At 36.7% G+C, this 19,602-nt stretch overlaps 1 protein-coding gene and 1 long non-coding RNA gene across 4 annotated transcripts in view; both read left to right on the forward strand.

The window, feature by feature from the left end:
* Positions 1-19,602, forward strand: part of NT5DC1 (5'-nucleotidase domain containing 1) — a 150,688-nt gene that overhangs the window by 84,597 nt on the left and 46,489 nt on the right. The gene's annotated exons all lie outside the window — the stretch shown is intronic.
* On the forward strand, positions 2,342-8,056 carry LOC117096963. The gene is made up of 2 exons (XR_004442741.1): positions 2,342-6,439; positions 6,779-8,056. It is a non-coding gene; the product is annotated as an uncharacterized LOC117096963 (long non-coding RNA).

A 19,602-nucleotide genomic window follows, 5' to 3' on the forward strand; every position in this document is an offset into this window, starting at 1 on the left:
GAATTTCCATCTTGAGTTCATTGTTGACCCAAAGATCATTCAGGAGCAAGTTATTTAATTCCCATGTATTTGCGTGGTTTTGAGCCTTCCTTTTGGAGTTGATTTCCAATTTTATTCCACTGTGGTCTAAGAGAGTACTTGATATAATTTCAATTTTCTTAAATTTGTTAAGACTTGTTTTGTGGCCTATCATATGGTCTGTCTTGGAGAATGTTCCATGTGCTGATGAAAAGAATGTCTGTTCTGCAGTTGTTGGGTAGAATGTTCTGAAAATATGAAAAATATTAAGTCCATTTGTTCTAGGGTATAGTTTAAGTCCATTGTTTCTTTGTTGTCTTTCTGTCTTGATGGCCTGTCTAGTACCATCAGTGGAGTATTGAAGTCCCCCACTATTACTGTGTTGCTGTTGATCTCATTTTTCTTAAGTCTAGTAGTAGCTGTTTTATAAATTTGGGAGCTCTACTGTTGGGTGCATGTATATTTAAGATTGTGATGTTTTTTCTGTTGGACTAGTCCTTTTATCCTTATATAATGTCCCACTTTGTCTTTTGTAACTGTCGTTGCTTTAAATTTTCTTTTGTCTTATGTAAGAATAGCTACGTCTGCTTGCTTTTGGTTTCCATTTGCGTGGAATATTTTTTTCTACCCCTTTACCTTTAGTTTATGAGAGTTTTTATGTGTCAGGTGAGTCTCTGGAAGACAACAGATACTTGGTTGATGAATTCTTAGCCATTCTGTCATTCTGTATCTTTTAAGTGAAGCATTTAGGCCATTTACATTCAACATTAGTATTGAGATGTAATGTTCTATTCTATTGGTCCTGCAAGTTGTTTCCTGAAAACCTTGGATTTTTTTTTTTTCATTGTATTGCTGTTTTATAGGTCCTGTGAGATTTATGCTTTAAGGAGGTTCTATTTTGGTGTATTTCAAGGATTTGTTTCAAGATTTAGAGCTACTTTTAGTAGTTCTTGTAGTTCTGGCTTGGTAATGGCAAATTCTCTCCGCATTTGTTTGTCTAAAAAAGACTGTGTCTTCCCTTCATTTATGAAGCTTAGCTGCACTGGATACAAAATTCTTATATGATAATTATTTTGTTTAAGGAGAACAAAGGTAGGACCCCACTGCTGTCTAGCTAGTAGGGTTTCTGCTGAGAAATCTACTGTTAATCTGATAGGTTTTCCTTTATAAGTTACCTGATACTTTTGTCTCATAGCTCTTAAGGTTTTTTGTTTTTTTTTTTTTTCATCTTGACTTTAGATAACCTGAAGACTGTGTGCCTAGGCAGTGATCTTTTTGCAGAGAATTTCCCAGGTGTTCTTTGAGCTTCTTGTATTTGAATGCCTAGATCTCTAGCAAGGCTGGGAAGCTGTCCTTGATTATTTCCTCAAACAAGTTTTCCAGACTTTTAGATTTCTCTTCTTCCTCAGGAACACCAGTTGTTCTTAAGTTTGGTCATTTAACATAATCCCAAACATTCTGGAAGCTTTGGGGTTCATTTTTTAAAGTTCTTTTTTTCTTTGTCTTTGTTGGATTGGGTTAATTTGAAAGCCTTGTCTTTGAGCTCTGACGTTTTCTTCTACTTGTTCAGTTTTATTGCTGAGAGTTTCCAGTGCATTTTGCATTTCTCTATGTGTGTCCTTGATTTCCAGAAGTTGTGATTGCTTTTTTTATTTATGCCATGTATTTCACTGGAGATTTTTCATTCATATCCTGTATAATTTTTTTTTATTTCTTTAAGTTGGACTTCACCTTTCTCTGGTGCCTCCTTGATTGACTTAATAGTCGACCTTCTAAATTCTTTTTCTGGCAATTCAGAGATTTAGTCTTAGTTTGGATCCATTGCTGGTGAACTAGTGTGATCTTTTGGGGGTGTTAAAGAACCATGTTTATCATATGACCAGAATTGTTTTTCTGGTTCCTTCTCATTTGGGTAGACTATGTCAGATGGTAGATCTGGGACTCAAGGGCTAGTGTTCAGATTCTTTTGTGCTCCCTGGATGTGGTGCTCTCCCCTTTCCCCTAGAAAGGGCTCCCTGAGAGTCAAACTGCAGTGATGCCATTTCTCTTCCAAATCTAGCCAGCCAGCAGCGCTACTGGGCTTCGATCTAGTACTGGGAAGTGTCTGCATAGAGTCCTGTGATGTGATCTGTCTTCAGGTCTCTTAGCTGTGGCTACCAGCACCTGCTCCAGGAAAGGTAGCAAGAGAGTGAAGTGGACTCTGTGAGGGTCCTTGGTTGCATTTTTGTTAAGTCCAACCAAAATTCTGGTATCCTGGAAATTTTCTACTTTTTTTTTTTTTTTTACCCGATTAACAATTACATGAATGTTTATAATGTTTCAACTAAAGTATAGATTTATGTTTTTTGTCTTTTCTATGTGTGTATATGTTTTATAATTTTTAAGATTATGTGTAACTTCTGATTTAAGGAGAGAAGACCTATTTCATACCTGATACTCTGTTTTTTTACTTTGTTCTATTTATTTATAATTAAGCTTCACTACCATTTTGCAGAATGGAGTCTAAGTTTATAATTGGAATAGATAAATAAAACATTAACATTGGCCCCACATTAGAACCTCACTGTATTTAAAACAGATTTTATAAATTCTAGAAGTTGTGTCCTTGTATATTCACAGTTATAGAAAAGTTTTTATCAGTTTTCTCATTACAGTTGATTTTTTAATAATTATTTTAATCATGTTGAAATGAGATGTTTAGTAGTAATACCTTTCCTACTTGAATTTATTCTTTTTTTATTTGACCACTCTTGAGAAATTTAGGTACAAATTCTCATAAAAGTTTTACTTCTATTTATTAACTGGTACTTTTTTTATCTTGTAAACCTTTAGAATTGTATAATTGATTGTGCCTGTGTATATTTTTTCCCTCAATTTGAGTGCTAGTAAGCTCACAACCCAATTTGAGACTTACATATAGTTCCAGTATTGCAGTATGTTTACATTTATTTTTTGTCTTCCTAGTCTTGACATTTTATTCTGATTTTCTTTGGCTTGGGATACTTACGCTTTATATACCTCTTTCTCATTTCTAACTATTTTGCAAGCAATTTAGAACCTTTTTATATTTAGGAGGAGATGACACACATGAACATACAAATGAACAAGTATTGGATGACATTGAGTTGTGCTTGAGACTATTGGCTCTCTATAGTTCTTTTGTATGAAATAAAGTTCAAAAGTTTAAACCAGTTATGCAGACTGTTTTTCTATTTTAAAAAGGCCCTTGCCTGTCAAATGAGAGTAAATATTTATAGTTGGCCATGGTGAAATGTTCTGAGGATGAAAAAAAATGATTTTAATAGAACTGCATCCTTAATGGAAGATGGATACAAAAATCCATTCATACATAGAAACTAGAAAAGAATGAAGTAATGGTAGACAGCAGTTACCTAGTTACAGCTAAATGCTTAATACCATCACTTCAGGGGAAGCACATAATTCTCTTATTGTATACCATGCTATATGTATGTTTTTGCCTTTTAAGATTTTTAACTGATTTCAATAAAGAAGTGAAATGTTTGTTGTCCTTTTACTGTTTTGCAGGTAGTGGCACAATAATGATATAATGGAAAGTACACTGGCTCAGTTTAAATGTGGGCAGATTATTTCATCTCTCTGAATCACTGTCAATACTTTTTTCAGCTTCATGGGAATAGCAGTATCTATCACAGAGCTTATAATGGATATTACTTAAGATGTGATATCTGTATCATACCTGTTACATAGTGGCTGGTCAACATATGTTCATTTTCTCCTCTTCTCATCACCACAGTTCTCAACCTTAGAAAGTCAGCACTCCCTGAGCCAAAATACATAGTATTTTTTTAATTATCTATGTATTTTTCTTTTATCTATATATGAATACTGTCTTTTTCCTTAAAAAATAAGATTGTTACCATATGATAAAAGGAAGTAATTGTTTGTATTTCTTATTTTGAAAGAGCAAAATAAGTTGTGTTGTTAGTAGACTTAGAAACAGGGTAAATGTGGATAGTTACTTGGATGAGGGATGAGAGGTGAGGAAGACAGTAGATAGGTTACAGAAGTTAGCAGCAGTGGTATCTGAAGAAAACAAAACAAGCATGTTCCCACCCCCCATCACATTAGTTGCCCTTTTTTACACAGCTAAAATTAAATTGAGAGGGAAAAAGATGACAGTGGTCGTGGGGGTAAACACCCCATGCAGAAAGCCTCTACTTTTACACAACTCTGCTTTATTGGATCGTCAATAAAATCAAACAGGAAAGACTTCAGACCTGCAAAGCTGCCAAAAATGTAGTGGTCTCTGGATTCTTGACAACTGAACTGTGAGAGTCATGTGGTATGTAAAACGTCTGGAAAGAATCGTTCTGCTGAGGGGCAAGCGACAGGTCTGCTGGATTTCAGTAATCCAAGAAGGTGCCAGAAACAAGTTCTCGGTTTCATTGGGATGGGTTCTGTGTGGTGCTTCTACATGGCTCTCAGTAGTAGTTACCCCTGTTTATAAAGATGAATACAAGGAAATCCTGGTATTCCAGAACTGGAAAAGACTTGAGAAATTAACTCCAGCTCTTTATTTTAAATGAAGAAACTGAGGCTCAGAGGCCTCAAGTGACTTCCCCAAAGTTGCATAATGAGTTAGTGTTAGAACTACAGCCAACACCCGAGTCTCTGAACTCCTGAGTTAAATGCAAATATCTGTGAAAACCATTTTTTTAATGTAGTGTAGGATTCTCCTCATGTAACCTTATTCAGCTCTGGAAGTTGATATCCTAAATAAAGAAAGAGAAATAAACAACTCCTACCCTTCCTTTGTAGTTTAGCAAGAATTTGTACCTCTGACCCAAACTCCAAGGACAAGTTGCTTCAAGATGCAAAACAAGGAAGAGCGTCTGAGGTCTTTAAAAAAATGTTAACCATAGTAAACAAATAAACAAAAGAAACCCTACTGTACTTACTGTGTGATGGCCCCCTTTTCTCTCTGGAAGGGGAAGTAGAGGAGATTCAAGGGAAAGAAGAGGAGGGAAAAATGTTTTACAGTGTAAGGGGTTTCTACTTAGTAAGTGCTTCATAAATATTTACTGATAGATGAAATAGCCTTCAACCATCACTGTCTAACTCAAAATAGTTTTTTATGTAATAAATTATACCTTAAAATAGCCACACTTTTTCTCCTCAAGGTATGTGATACCACCAATTTTATATGAAATGTAGTGCAATAGGAAAATACAGTCTGTCTAAACTAACTGTAAAGAAAATCCATTGCTAAAAAGAGTCAATAACATTGTCTAACATTTCTGTGTAATAATGTAGTTTATATAAGTTTCTAGGATTACTATCTAATGAGGTGTTTCTCCTAATACCTCAGTCCTTAAAGTGTTTATATTGATGTGCAGTATTTATATGTTTGTATTCCCCAAACCTTAAGGCTGCCTGGTTCTCATTGCTCATTAATGTCCCCACCAACAAGGGAACAGGAGGCATTATCAGTGATAAATCAAATCAGTTTTGCTGCTTCCTGAAAGCTACATTGATTGCCATGTGTTTTTGGATGGAACAAAGATGAGGTAGAATTTATGAGCAAACGTGAGGATGAGGATGCAGGCTTATGAAACTCACCCAGTTAATCTCCGGTTAGCCCATTACTTAAGTAAAAATTGGTAATCATTAATATCATGGTAAGGATTTGTCGTGTGGACTTAGGTGGTTAGAGAGAGTGGTAGTTTGTGTGATGTTTAAGAAATGATGTGAGATCAGACTTAACTGTGTGATTTTGGCAAGTTAATTAACCTTTATAAGTCTCTGTTTGCTCTTAAAATTGGAATAACTTGTATTATGAGTGAGATAATACATGTGTTATGTTAAGCACAGTGCCTAATACATAGTGAGGAGGTCTCAATTAATATCAGCAGATAATATTACTGATGAAAAGGCATTATTTCCATTTTGGGTATACTCGAATGTTCTTTTAAGATGTCATTTCTACTTTAAAGGGTTATACACAATTCCCTCCATTATTTTAAAAAGAGAAAATTAGTACTAGGGTTTAACTATATACAGATGAAAGACTTGAAATAGACATTTCATGTTGCTCAAATTGGATTCTATGTTTCTGTTAAGTAGATATTGTTTTTAAAAAGCAAAACTTCCTATTTTCTTTTGCTATAAAGTCAAAAATGAAATCTTAAAGTACATTAAGGAATGTTTACTTGTATATTATAAAAAGTCAATATGAAGTTCAAAACTTTGTAACTGAATTTTGAGGTTTTGCCTTACATCTGTATAGAGAGTGTAAAACTACAACTAACCAGAATCTACCTGGTCTGAATACTAATATTTTGTCTTTATTTCTGTGTGAACATTTCCTCTATTTCCTCTATTAGGAATTCCTCCTGGTATTAAGCTGAAACCTGCTTCTTTGGCCTCCTACTATTGGAAGGTGTGTCTTTTCTTTTTTTTTTTTTTTTTTTTTTTTTTTTTTTTTTTTTTTTTTGAGGCGGAGTCTCGCTCTGTCGCCCAGGCTGGAGTGCAGTGGCGCAATCTCGGCTCACTGCAAGCTCCGCCTCCCGGGTTCACGCCATTCTCCTGCCTCAGCCTCCCAAGTAGCTGGGACTACAGGCGCCCGCCACCTCGCCCGGCTAGTTTTTTGTATTTTTAGTAGAGACGGGGTTTCACCATGTTAGCCAGGATGGTCTCGATCTCCTGACCTCGTGATCCGCCCGTCTCGGCCTCCCAAAGTGCTGAGATTACAGGCTTGAGCCACCGCGCCCGGCCGAAGGTGTGTCTTTTCTAGGCTCAACTTGCCCTGCTTCTTCACATTGCGTCTTCAACAGACCCCAGTTGTCCTGAGTGGTCTCTGGTTGGCCTTGACCTTAAAGTCAAAAGCAAGGATTGTTGCTAAGAAGCTATTTGTGTGAGATATCCTCAGTTTCTCAGAGTATTGTTGGGATCACTTTTCCTTTTTATATGAATGCAACATTACTAAAGCTGTACAGAATAGCTCCGTGCCTTACAGACTCTCATTTATTACCTGAGAATATGCTTATAAACCTTTGGCCTTTCTTGACTATTCAGTTTGTTATTAGCAACTGTTTGTGTAATGGCGTTTTAGTTTATTTGTGTTTTACTCTTAGTTCTGCCAGTTTTTCAACTGTTTATTTTTTAAAATCTTGACCCATAATATCCAGTAATAAATAAGAAGTAGAGGTATTGTGCTTTCCTTATAGGAGTGTTGTGATAACAAAACCTATAAATAAAAAATTATGATGTTTTACTTTTAAACAAAAGGCAGGAAGAGCCCATGTGTTAAACAGCTGTGGTGAAAGCAAACACTGACTTTTTAAAAATGAAAACTCGATTTCAAATCTGGAACTTGCAACTTGCTTGCTGTGTGATCTTGGCTAAATCTCTCTGTTTCTCTAACTTTAAGATACTTTGTGAAATGGAGAAGATATTTCCTACTTCATGGATTGAGAAAATAAAATAATATATGCAAGCAGTGTTTCATAAACTGAAAGTCACTAATATAAAGATAATATATCTCGTCTCTGTGCTAAGGGACCACATGAGCAAATGGTTATCTTTGTGTAAGCATTTAAATCAAGAGTATTTTCCAAGTTTGCTTTAATTTTAACTCTGCTGTAATAAACCTTGAATCTTTCATCTTTATTGTTGGACTTAAACATATAATTATACTGTTAAAAAAAAAAAAAAAAGAAGAAGAAGAAGAGTTGGGCCAGGCACAATGGCTCATGCCTATAATCCCAGCACTTTGGGAGACCGAAACAGGCAGATCAGTTGAGCCCAGTTATTCAAAAGCAGCCTGAGCAGCATGGCAAAAAATACAAAAAATACAGAAATTAGTCAGATGTGGTAGCATGTATCTGTGGTCCCAGCTACTAGGTTGGCTAAGGTGGGAGGACCACCTAAGCCCAGGATCCATGATCACTGCACTGTATTCCAACCTGGGCAACAGAGTGAAACCCTGTCTCAAAAAAAAAAAAAAAAAAAAAAAGAATATTTGGTCAGCAATAAATAAAGTAAAAGCAATTAGGAACTCCAGGTAAAGTAAGAAATTGTAGAATGAGGTCATGGTCCAATCAGAATGCACAAAAAATATGACATGATTTTGAGCAATTATGAAAATTAAGGCCGGGCGCGGTGGCTCAAGCCTGTAATCCCAGCACTTTGGGAGGCCGAGACGGGTGGATCACGAGGTCAGGAGATCGAGACCATCCTGGCTAACACGGTGAAACCCCGTCTCTACTAAAAAATACAAAAAAATTAGCCGGGCGAGGTGGCGGGCGCCTGTAGTCCCAGCTACTCGGGAGGCTGAGGCAGGAGAATGGCGTGAACCCGGGAGGCGGAGCTTGCAGTGAGCTAAGATCTGGCCACAGCACTCCAGCCTGGGCGGCAGAGCGAGACTCCGTCTCAAAAAAAAAAAAAAAGAAAATTAAGAAGAGGAAATCTATTTGACCTTTATTCTAGTAACATGTTCTTTCAAATGACGGAGTTTATAAAAATGGAACTCTAAAAATAGAAATGTAATTCTACCACATTACTTGTTTTCACAACAAATGATGTTTATATTCTATTTATATTCATAACAACGTAAACAGATTATTTACCTTTAATTTTTAGGAACAACTTAGAGACAAAGCATAGAAAGAGTAGTTGACAATTTGGGGTACAAACAGCAGTCAGAGGCTAAGATATAGAAGGGGATTGGAGAATTGGTGGGAAGGGGAGAATCACTGATAGCCTATTTTATGTTGCGTGGAGTTAAAAATTGATCGAACAACAGCTAGAACCTGAAGTATATTGTTTAAAGTTAGCAGTGGCCAGTAAAAGAATAAAACTATAACAACTGGGAGGAGGGGGTAAGAATAATAAAGGATAATGTGAATTAAGTCCTTATTTCTTAATGGGAGGTCAGTAGATGTTGTTTATGGCTTTTGAACTAAGAACTACAAGTATAATTATATTATTTAGAGTTTTGAATGTAGATTATCAGAAGAGTTAGAAACAAATGACTAAAGGTAGTGGCTTTGGGAAGCAGTGCTGAAGTGGGGCAGGTATGGGGCTGGAACCTATTCTTTTCCATTATAAGACACTCTATACTGTTGTAATATTTTTATGGTTTACATTATTAGTTTGATACAAGCATAGTTTTCTAACTACTGATAACCAAAAGTCATAGATGGATACTGTGGCATATTTGCTGCCATCTCCAAATCTGGAAGATATACAGTGATTATTCAAACCTAAAGTTACCTCACCTTCCTGCCATCCATACTCTGCCGCTGTCTCTATATTCTGCTTTGACTTCTAGGTAGCATGAATTGTTTTTGCTTGCCAGTCTAGGATCAGCCTGTGTCACATTATATTTTATGTCATCTCATTCTTAGTTCTCTTGTTCACTGAAATGTCAATCTGGTTAATTTCTTTAAAATAAAACATACTGAAGTTACAGGCATATGATGGTAAGAGAAACAATGTATCTACTGCTTAGAAAATAACTTGCATTATACCAATACTTTATATCACGATTTCACTATTAAAATTATGCAGAGGAGAATATTAATTGACTCGAACACTGGAAATTTTTTGGAAACCCTGTTTTCTGTATTTCTCTATTAAGTTTACCTTAACTTTTTTATTTAAATTAACATGTTTTTATTCAAGAGGTCATAGTAGTTTACCAGCTTAGCTTGGTCATGGCAAAATTGTGACCAAATCATTACTAAAATATTCATTTTTAAGAATAGTTCAATGCGGGGATTCCAATGATAATGCATATATTCTGCTTTATATATGATTGTATTTGAAACGATTACTTACATATCATTTCTCTGCTCCCTCCCTCAAATGTACATAATCAGGAGTTAGAAAGATGACTGGCTGTCAGAACAGCTTTTAAATTTTTGGTTGGAAAAGGTGCATCTTTAGAATATGGTAGATTCTCTTGTTAGCTAAATATATTCACTGATTAAGATTGAAGTATAGGCAGATTTAGATCAACAATAGCAACTAGTAGCAATTAAGCAAATTTGATGGTGAGATTGTGGGTGGGGATTGAAGGCCAAAGAGATGCTATTTTCTAGCATTAACTTTAGAAGAGACCAAAAAGCTGTTTTAAGCCACAGGTTGGAAGGGGGAAGGTGGAGATGGAGAGACATTCCTGCCTCTAACCATATTTGGTAATGAACATTTTGGTCAGTTATTCATTCATTCTTCCACCCATCTGTCTAGTGTTTGTTTGAGTACCTACTGTAACACTTATTGGTGGGTGTTGTCAGGATGTTAAGGGGCTAAACTTGGCATTCTGTTATCCCTGACATTCTGTTATTTCCTGACATCATGCTATCTACAAGAGTGAGATTGTATTTCAAAAGGACAGTCGTCCTTTCCTTATTAATCATATACTCCATAAGCATCTAACTTCCTTGATGGCTTCAACCTCAAATCACCCAGCAATGACTTTCAGGAATTCCATTTTTTAACTAATAGATTATTTATATTTTCCATATCGCATTTGTTATTTCCTAAAAGTACATTTAAATCCTTAAGTGTTTTTGAATTTTTGTGTCACTCTAACAACAACAAAATATATGCAATGGGAAAGAGTTCGGTTAATCAAAATTTAAGCCAGTTTACATAATAGCATTTAAATCTTTTCTAAATTTTTCCCCAGACTATAAATCAACCCATTATTAGTGATTAGTTTGATCTAGGGGAAAAAAAAGTTTTCTCCTTTCCATTTGGTTTTTAATAGCACAAAGAAATTATATCAATTAGAAAAATACTCAAACTATTTGGATGTTATTTTGTCAGATTATATATAGTACATAGAAAGTTGAGGTCAGGGGAATAGGAGGAGTAGTTTCATTACACCAAACAAAATAGTGTTTCCTTCTGTCTGCTATGACACTTTATGAGCATTTCACCAGCATTGCTGACTTTTTCTGGGTCGTGTTTGCTGCTTCTTAACTCTGCAGTATTGGGAGTGCTGGCTCACTCCACCTTTTCCTCTTCTACTTATGCGGCCTTGTGTATGCTGTTTTTAACACCCACATAGTGCTTACCATGAGCCAGGCACCATTCTTCATTAGACAGGGAAAGGAGATACTTCCTTTTCCACTCCTCTTCTACTCTGGTATTGGAGATATCCTCAAATGAAGTAGCCATGTTTTCTCCAGAGTTCTATCTAGTTGCATCTGACCAGCTCTTTTTCCTTTCGTTTCTGGCAGAACTAGTGTCCGGGGGCTCCTCACTCTTCTACAGCTGTGTGTGTCCATCAGAGCCATAGCCTCAGAGCCAGAGGGTCATGGGAAGCAGGATCTCCTGTCCACCCCCACCTCCTTTCTCCATTTGTAGTGGGCCAGCTGCCCTCCTCACCTCTGCTGTCTTCTGCTGTCTACCCAGGGTCTGAAGAGGCATAAGTCTTCATGGGCATCTGGCCACGGATCTGCTTTGCCTGTTTAATGATGTTGATGTCAGCTTTGTCCTGAACCACATACCACCCATAGTTTGTAGACACCATTCCCTTATTGGGGGCCAACTGAGACTTATAACTGAACTTTTTACAAAATCCACAAAAAGTCCTTGATTCTCTGCTAGGTCTCTGATTATCATCTTATCTGATTCCTCAACATTCTTGACCTTCACTACCTTCTACCACTGCCACCCAAGTTTTAAGAAGAAACAGCCAGGTACAGTGGTTATTAATAATCATTTAAGTTGCTGCAGTACAGATAGAAGACAGTATAATACAGTAATGAAGGCACCCAAGTGTCAGAGTTAGTCTGTTACAGATTCAAATACCAGCTCTACTTTTTGATTGTTTAGCATTGGCCAATTAACACAATTACTTTTAAGTTCCACATATGAAAATAAACCTGATAATGGTATTTATCTCATAGGATATTATGCAGATTCAGTGAGATAATGTATAAAGAACTTAGCACAAAGACTGATGGATTGAAAGCACTAGGTAAACATTTCTTCTTTATTTTTGCTACCATTGAGAAGCAGTTTACATGTACCAGATGTGGCAGTGCATTGACTACTTTATATGCACATATCTACTTCATTAGGAGCTCCACAAATAGCTTCACCCCAGATAGTGCTGCCGCCAGAGTTCTCTGAATTTTGTCATAGAGGGCAGTGGCAATTGATGGCCCCAGGGCACCTAGCTTTACTCAGAAAAATGTCCTTCATCAACTTGTTAGTGCCAAGAGTGAGCAAGCTTTTTCTAAATCTTCCAAGAGAGATCCTGGTAAATAAAAGGGTTCTTTCTCCTGTCAAAGTGCTGGGTGGTCACCACATCAACAAACAGGGATTCAGTCACTCACTTCCTCTCCAAATTGAGGTCCCTGAGTAGTGAATGACAGTTTCTGGGTAACAGCCATCTACTTGGTAAAGTTCATCCACTCAAAGCCACCTAACTGTTCCACACAACTTGTTCCTGAAACAGGAAGCAGTCAATGTGGCCAATAAATGATGGCTTATATGGAAATAGGCCTTTCCTTTTCAGGACCATTATATGTAACTGTGCGCCAATAAATGATGGCTTATATGGAGATAGGCCTTTCCTTTTCAGGACCATTATATGTAACTGTGCTCATGCCCTGCTTGACTCAAGCAGCTTGTTTAAAGAGCATGCCTTCTTCTATTTGTCCCATACATAAGCACTACAGGTGGCTGGGTATAGTGACTCATGCTTATAATCCCAGCAGTTTGGGAGGCTGAGGCAATAGGATCACTTGAGGCCACGAGTTCGAGACCAGCCAGGACAACATAATGAGACCTCATCCCTAGAAAAAAAAATTAAAAATTAGCCAGATCTGGTGGTGTACACCTGCAGTCCTACCTACTTGGGAGGCTGAGGCAGGATTGCTTGAGCCCAGGAGTTCTAAGTTACTTATGAGTTACGATCACGCCACTGCACTCCAGCCTGGGCAACAAGGGAATATCCTATCTCTAAACGATATATATATATATTTTAAAAGTACCACAAGAGTCTCTTACCTGATTGGAGAGCCATGTTTCTTAACCAAAGCAGGGACTTTTTCTTCTGATAGGCTAACTCATGAGATCACAGAATGAGACAGAGTCTTCCATGGTGATTCCTCATAGCCACCAATAGAAAAGTAATTCAGTGAGAATGTGAACAGTGTAAATTAGATTAAGAATCTTGTAGTATTTACTCCTTTAGCTACCTTAGCACTGTTGTCATCTTGAACTGGGTAATTCTTTGTTGGAGGAGCTGTTCTGTAGCAGCACCCTCCATCCACCAGGAATCTCTCCAGGCATTGCCAAATGTCCCTGGGGGTGAGGGGAGCTAAATCACCCTCAGTCAACAGCCATAATATATAAAAATATCTTTCTATGAAAGACAGAATCTCCAGTTGTTTCTTCTAGATAGACAAGAGAGTTTGTCAGTTACTCCTATTAAATTTTCCCTCCTGAAAGGACTATCTTCTGGAAGTGACTTTTTCTTTTTCTTATAGGTTGTTAATCTGGTCTTTGCTGCTGTGTTCTTAATCCAGAAGACATTAGATAGTCAAAGGACAGGGAACTATCATAAGACTGAGTTTTATTCCAACACTGCTATTATTAGCCTTGGCACTGAGCAGGTCCTTTAAGTACTCTAAACCTTAGTTTATCTATCTGTCATCAAGGTTGTGGAAAGAGAAATATGTATGTACAAAAGCATCTTTAAAAAACAGAGCAGTCACCTAGCACTCAGATCTTGGTTTCTAACACCATTCTTTAGTATTAGAAGCCAGGGCTCCTTGGAGAAATCTCTGACTTTAGGCCTGGGGCAGGAAATATACAAGATGACCTAGAGCATCTTGTAGTGCCAGAAAGTAAATAAATGCTTTTAAAAAATTATAATGATGGGGATATGTAAAAGGGACACAGGAATTAAAGGATAGAGTTCCCAATGGCTAATGCTGGAACAATTTGAGAACAAAATAAATAAAGTAGTATGGGATTATAACCCAGAGTATAAAATAACCATCAATGAGTCTGCTATAAATAAGTGATTAACAAGTAAATAAATGGGGAGAAGAGACTAATCTACCACTCAAAAGATTCCCAAATAATTTATGCGCACATTTTACCTTCAAGAAGGCAGAGCATGAATTTTTACTCCTTAAGGGTAGCCTGTGCATTGTACTTCTTACAAAGAGTACAGTATGGAAAGAGGGGGGAAAGAGTAACTTTGCAGTGGGGCAGCCTGACAAATACTGTCCCGGCCAAATCCTCCAGATCAACATCAGCAGTGACCCTTGATTGGATATACCCTTAATATAACATGAGAATGGCACTTTATCTCCATGGTCTTCCACCCAACAACACATAACCTAGTCTAATGAAGAAAAAGTCGGACAAATCCCAGTTGAAGGACATTCTACAAAATATCTAACTAGTACTCCATAAAACTGTCAAAGTTACCAAAAACAGGGGAGGTCTGAAACTATGTCATAGTCAAGAGTAACCTAAGGAGACATAACCAGTAAACATAATATGGTATCCTGGATGGGATCCTAGCATAGAAAAGGGACATTAGGTAAAAATTAAGGAAATCTAAATGAAGTGAGGACTTTAGTTAGTAATAGTGTATCAGTATTGCTTCACCAGTTGTGACAAATGTACCTAATATAAAGGAAATCTAAATGAAGTGAGGACTTTAGTTAATAATAATGTATCGGTATTGCTTCACCAGTTGCGACAAATGTACCGTAATATTGAAAGATATTAAAAGGGAAACTGAATGTGAGGTGTATGGGAACTCTGGACTATCTTTGTAATTTTTCTGTCCATCTAAAACTATACTAAAATTAAAAATTTATTTTAAAAAGCATAGCTAAATAAAGGTAAGACACTATTATAAGTAATGATTATTTTATCCAGAAGGATATTGTCAAGCTCTGGTGTATAATTCCCTTAGTTTTAAAAGTCTGTTCGTGAAGTCATTCCCCAGCTTCCCTCTCTGAGTGATGTTTAATGTCCTTATGGATCGTACTTCATCTCTTCTCCCACTAGCTTGGAGCAGTTTTAGGTTTCCAACTAAAGAAGCTGAAGGATATCATGTAACAGTTCTTCACCTTCTTGGCATAAATCCTGTGGCAGATCGTGTTTACTTTTTCTTATGAGGAAATCCACATATGCTCCCTTCATCTTCTCCCATCCACTCAGAAATACAGCTGCCTTTACAACTTACCAGTGCTTTTTTCTAACCAAGGTCTGAAAGGTTGTTTAGTTTCTTTGTTCTCAAGGGGAATGGAAAAAAGCAGGAAGGTACTGTGGTGGCACCCCACAGCACCAACTTGCCCAGTAGGAATGAAGCACCAACTTGCCCAGGAGGTACTGCAACTAGATGTGTACAGAATAAGAAGGTAAGATGAGAGGATCCTTCAGAATGTATCACCACATGTAAAATCTTGGAGGGACAACACATAAGCAGATAGAAAAGTTTAATATAGGTAACTACAATTAGTTACCTCTATGATACTCTTGCCTTTTTGGCTGTAGCCATTATAACTAACTGTATAATTGGAAGTCATTCCAACCACCTTTATTTCAGTGAACAGTATTGTTTATTCATTCTGGGCATGTAGCACTGTATAAAGTATGTATTTGAACATAGTTTGTTATAGAAATTAAATTTAGAATCACTCCAGTATATAGAGTAGTGTTCTGTAATCCATTGGTGAAGAAAAATTGACCAATCAAATTTCCTTAATGGGACCAGTGATTTATGGGACTGCCTCAGTAATGCTTTTCAGTTCTGAGAACTTCAGTGAGGTGAGCATTTGCCAGAGTCAGGTTTACTGATGATATTAAAAGTATTGGTTAATATAAAGATAATAGCGCAAACAACATGTGCTTACTATTATTTAGGCTTGTTTGACATCCCATCTCACCCATGAAGTTGGGAAGGTAATATATGGCCACTTCTGATAGGTGAGGTCATGGGCAAGGACATGAAGCTGAAAGAAACACAGGTGTACAGCCTAAGCCACTTGATTCTGGGCAGAGTATTTCCCCTTCTAGTCTGCACTGAAGCCTTGGCATGGTTTCATGATTATAATTATTACCTGTACTTTTTTAAATGCTCTATTTCCGGACCAAATCATGTTTGCTTATTATTTGGATCCAAATGCCACACTTGCAGATTTATGCACCTACAGCTGATAATTTTAGGAACCATGGACTAAAGTTAATTTACACCTGGAGGAGTGCTGACCAATAGAACTTCCTGGAGGGATGAAATAGTCTATATCCAGGCTGTCCAATGTGGTAGCCACTAACCACATGTGGCTATTGAGCACTTGGAGTGTGGCAGGGAGTTGCAGGAACTGACTTAAATTTTACTTAATTTAACTTTAAGTAGCCACCTGTGGCCCATACCTGCTAGAGCACCAGTCTAGACAGTGTAGGAATCCTCCATGTGATGCAGGCTCCCCTGCTACCTTAGCTCTGGGCCTTGCTTGCACACACTTGGCTATTCTTTTCGAGAAAACATTTCTGTAGTACCTTTTTTTCTTATGCTTAGCATGGTTGGAATATATAGATCACTAGCAGAACAAAGTTCCTTCTCAGTTTTGGCACACTTAAATCTAAAGCTGTAAGTTCTTAGACTCATCACTAAAAAATAAAATTCACTGAGTTTTGTTCACCATACTTTTTTTTAGGGGAAATGAGGAAACAACGATCCCATATGTTCTTGATTCCACCTTTAAGAGTTTGAACCTTTAGAAAATTATTATTGGCAATAGGTTTATGTCTTTAATTCTAAAAACAAAGGCTATTTTCTTTTACAGATGCAAATCTATTAATTTGATGCCTACAAAGTTCAGTGACACTTGCAGTTCAGATTGAGTGATATTTACAGAGTCATATGAAAATCCAGTCACATGATGTTTGTTAGGTTAAGAATGGCGTTCCGAGATTATAATCAGGAAAGGGGGAACTGCAGTGTATAATTTCATAAATGCATTGCAGATAAACATTAAAATATTAAGACAATGACAGCTATTTTTATTACTGTTGTTAACTTGAGCAAGTAAATTCAGAAGCTCTATGGAAGGAATCAGAAAAAGTGACAGTTCTTAATTATCTCACATTTCCTTAACTAGAAAATCTTAAGGAGTGAGGAAAGTACAAAGGCGACAAATATTACTAGGGGTAATACAGTAATGCAAAAAGGGAAGGAGGAGCTGTCTCATAAGAAACTTTTTCTTCTCCAAACGTGGTTTTTCACTTCTTAATACAAGTGCTTTTTAAATTTAATTTTAATTTAATTTAATTTAAGACACAACTTTTTCCCACAGATTGTGATATTAAAAAAAACTTTTTATGGTAGGTTGCAGGAAATAGTGAAGTTAATGTAAAATGTCACTTAATGCAAATTTGAACAAACCAAATTACCAACTGGTTGCTTTTCTATACTAAACAGTTTTACAGTGTTGTATTGAATTCGCATTTAATGTGAGTTTCTGATTTAACACTTGTTTTTATTCTATTTCTTGGATTCATTTTCATGGTCATGAAACTATTATGTCAGTTCTTTATTATTACTTTACTATACATTGTTATTAAATGTGAACATATTTTTAGGTAATAGAGCTCTGCAGTCCCCCAGAAGCTCTTTTCATGCTCCCTTCTAGCCAACGTCCCTTTCCTGGAGAGACACCTAACACCACAGATTAATTTTGTCTCATTTTTTATTTTATATACATAATTATACAGTATATATTTTCCTGCGTCTAGTGTCCCTTCCTCAACATTGTGCTCCTGTAATGTGTCCCTGTGCTGAATGTCACAGTAATTCATTAGTTTTCATTGCTGTACAATATGCCAGTATATTAATATAACTACACCACATTTTATTTATTCATCCTACCCTTGGTAGACATGGGTTAATTTAATTGGGGACTGCTACAAATAATGCCTCATGAACATCATTTCCATGTGATTTTCATGCCTATTTACATGTTACTCTTAGATCTACACCTAGAATTAGAATTGCCACATTATAGAATGTATCTGTGAGTTCAGTTTTAGTAGGAACTGCCAAATAATTTTTCACAGTACTTGCACGGTGTGAGTTCCAGATACTTTATATTCTCAATATCCCTACCAGTACTCGATGTTGTCAGAAATATTTTTTGCCACTTGATATCTATAATCATTATCATAATTTGCCTTTTAGAGAACACCAGTAGTTTTAGACCACAGATGTCCTGACACACACACGGTGATCATCAAATATACCTATTCCCAGCTCTCCATAGACCTGCTGGAAAAAAACCCTTGAAGACAGCGGCCTCTGACCCAGCTCACTTTGGGCTGTATAATTTGGAATTTGGTCCTGCAGTGAAACACTTGGGTAAGGGAGAGGAGGCGATGCACTGCTGTGAGCCTGAGGCTTTTGGTGGGGTAAGAAATACTTCAGGAGTTAATACTACCGAGTTTGCCAAGTGCTCTCAGAGTGTGTTTGTTGAATTTTTATAGTAAAGTAATTCTTCATAAATAGTCCTTAGTTTACTCAGTTGAATACAACAAATTGCTTTTTGGTAATTACTTCATTCTGAGCCTTGAATGTGGAAATGTAAAACGGATGAGAGATAATGACTAAGAAAGATTCAAAGAGATGCCCTACCTAATTAGTAATCAGGGAAATGCAAGGTAAAACAATGATGAGATGTCCACTTTCACTTAGTGTATTAGCAAAAATTAAGAATCTGACAGTATGACCTGATGAGAGCGTGGGGTAAGTGTACACACATATATGCTGCTAACAATGTTAAAAACTATTGTCCCCAACAATTCTGAAAGCAAATTCGTGTGAATATTAAGATTAGAAATGCAGATATGCAGTAAGCCAGCCGTTTCACATTTATAAGCCCTAAAGAAGTACTCACATGGGTACATGGACTCATATACAATGTTGTTTGCTCCAGAATTTATAATGAAAAAAATCACCAAAGGACTGTTGTATTCATATGCTAGATTGCAATGTTGTGGTTAAAAAGAATGAAGTGTTTCTAGAAAAGTAAGCTGTATGAGAGAAAAAACTTTGTCCATGTTTTCAACAAGTCAAACAATGAATAGTATGTAGTAGGTGCTCAGTAATTATTTGTTATAATTACATGGCTAGATTTAAGTACATGGCTAGATTTTGAAGTCATTCTGTTGGGTGAAGAAAGCAAATTCCACAAAATGTGTACTAGAAAATACACATATATGTGTGTAAATCCATAACACCTTATTGGAAAGATACACACCAAAATGTGAACTACATATGTGTGTATGCAAGTCCCTAGAAATTTATCTTCAAAGTATACAGTGCAGAAGTGTCCAAGGAAAGAATACAGTCATGGGTTCTTAGTTTCTCTTTCTGGTTAGGCCAGTAAAGCCCCTTCCTCATCCCTCTTTTCTGCTTATCATTACAGACAGAAACTAAAAGCTATGTCTTCGGGCTGCTAAAAGCCTAAAACAAAACAAAATAGAACAACAACAACAAAACAAGCCAGGTTGGACAAGCTTGGTATGACACTAAAATGACAACAATGATACCCATTAGGG

The sequence above is a fragment of the Trachypithecus francoisi genome, unplaced genomic scaffold, assembly GCF_009764315.1.
Source record: "Trachypithecus francoisi isolate TF-2019V2 unplaced genomic scaffold, Tfra_2.0 Lachesis_group15, whole genome shotgun sequence".
NCBI classification, from domain to species: domain Eukaryota; kingdom Metazoa; phylum Chordata; class Mammalia; order Primates; family Cercopithecidae; genus Trachypithecus; species Trachypithecus francoisi.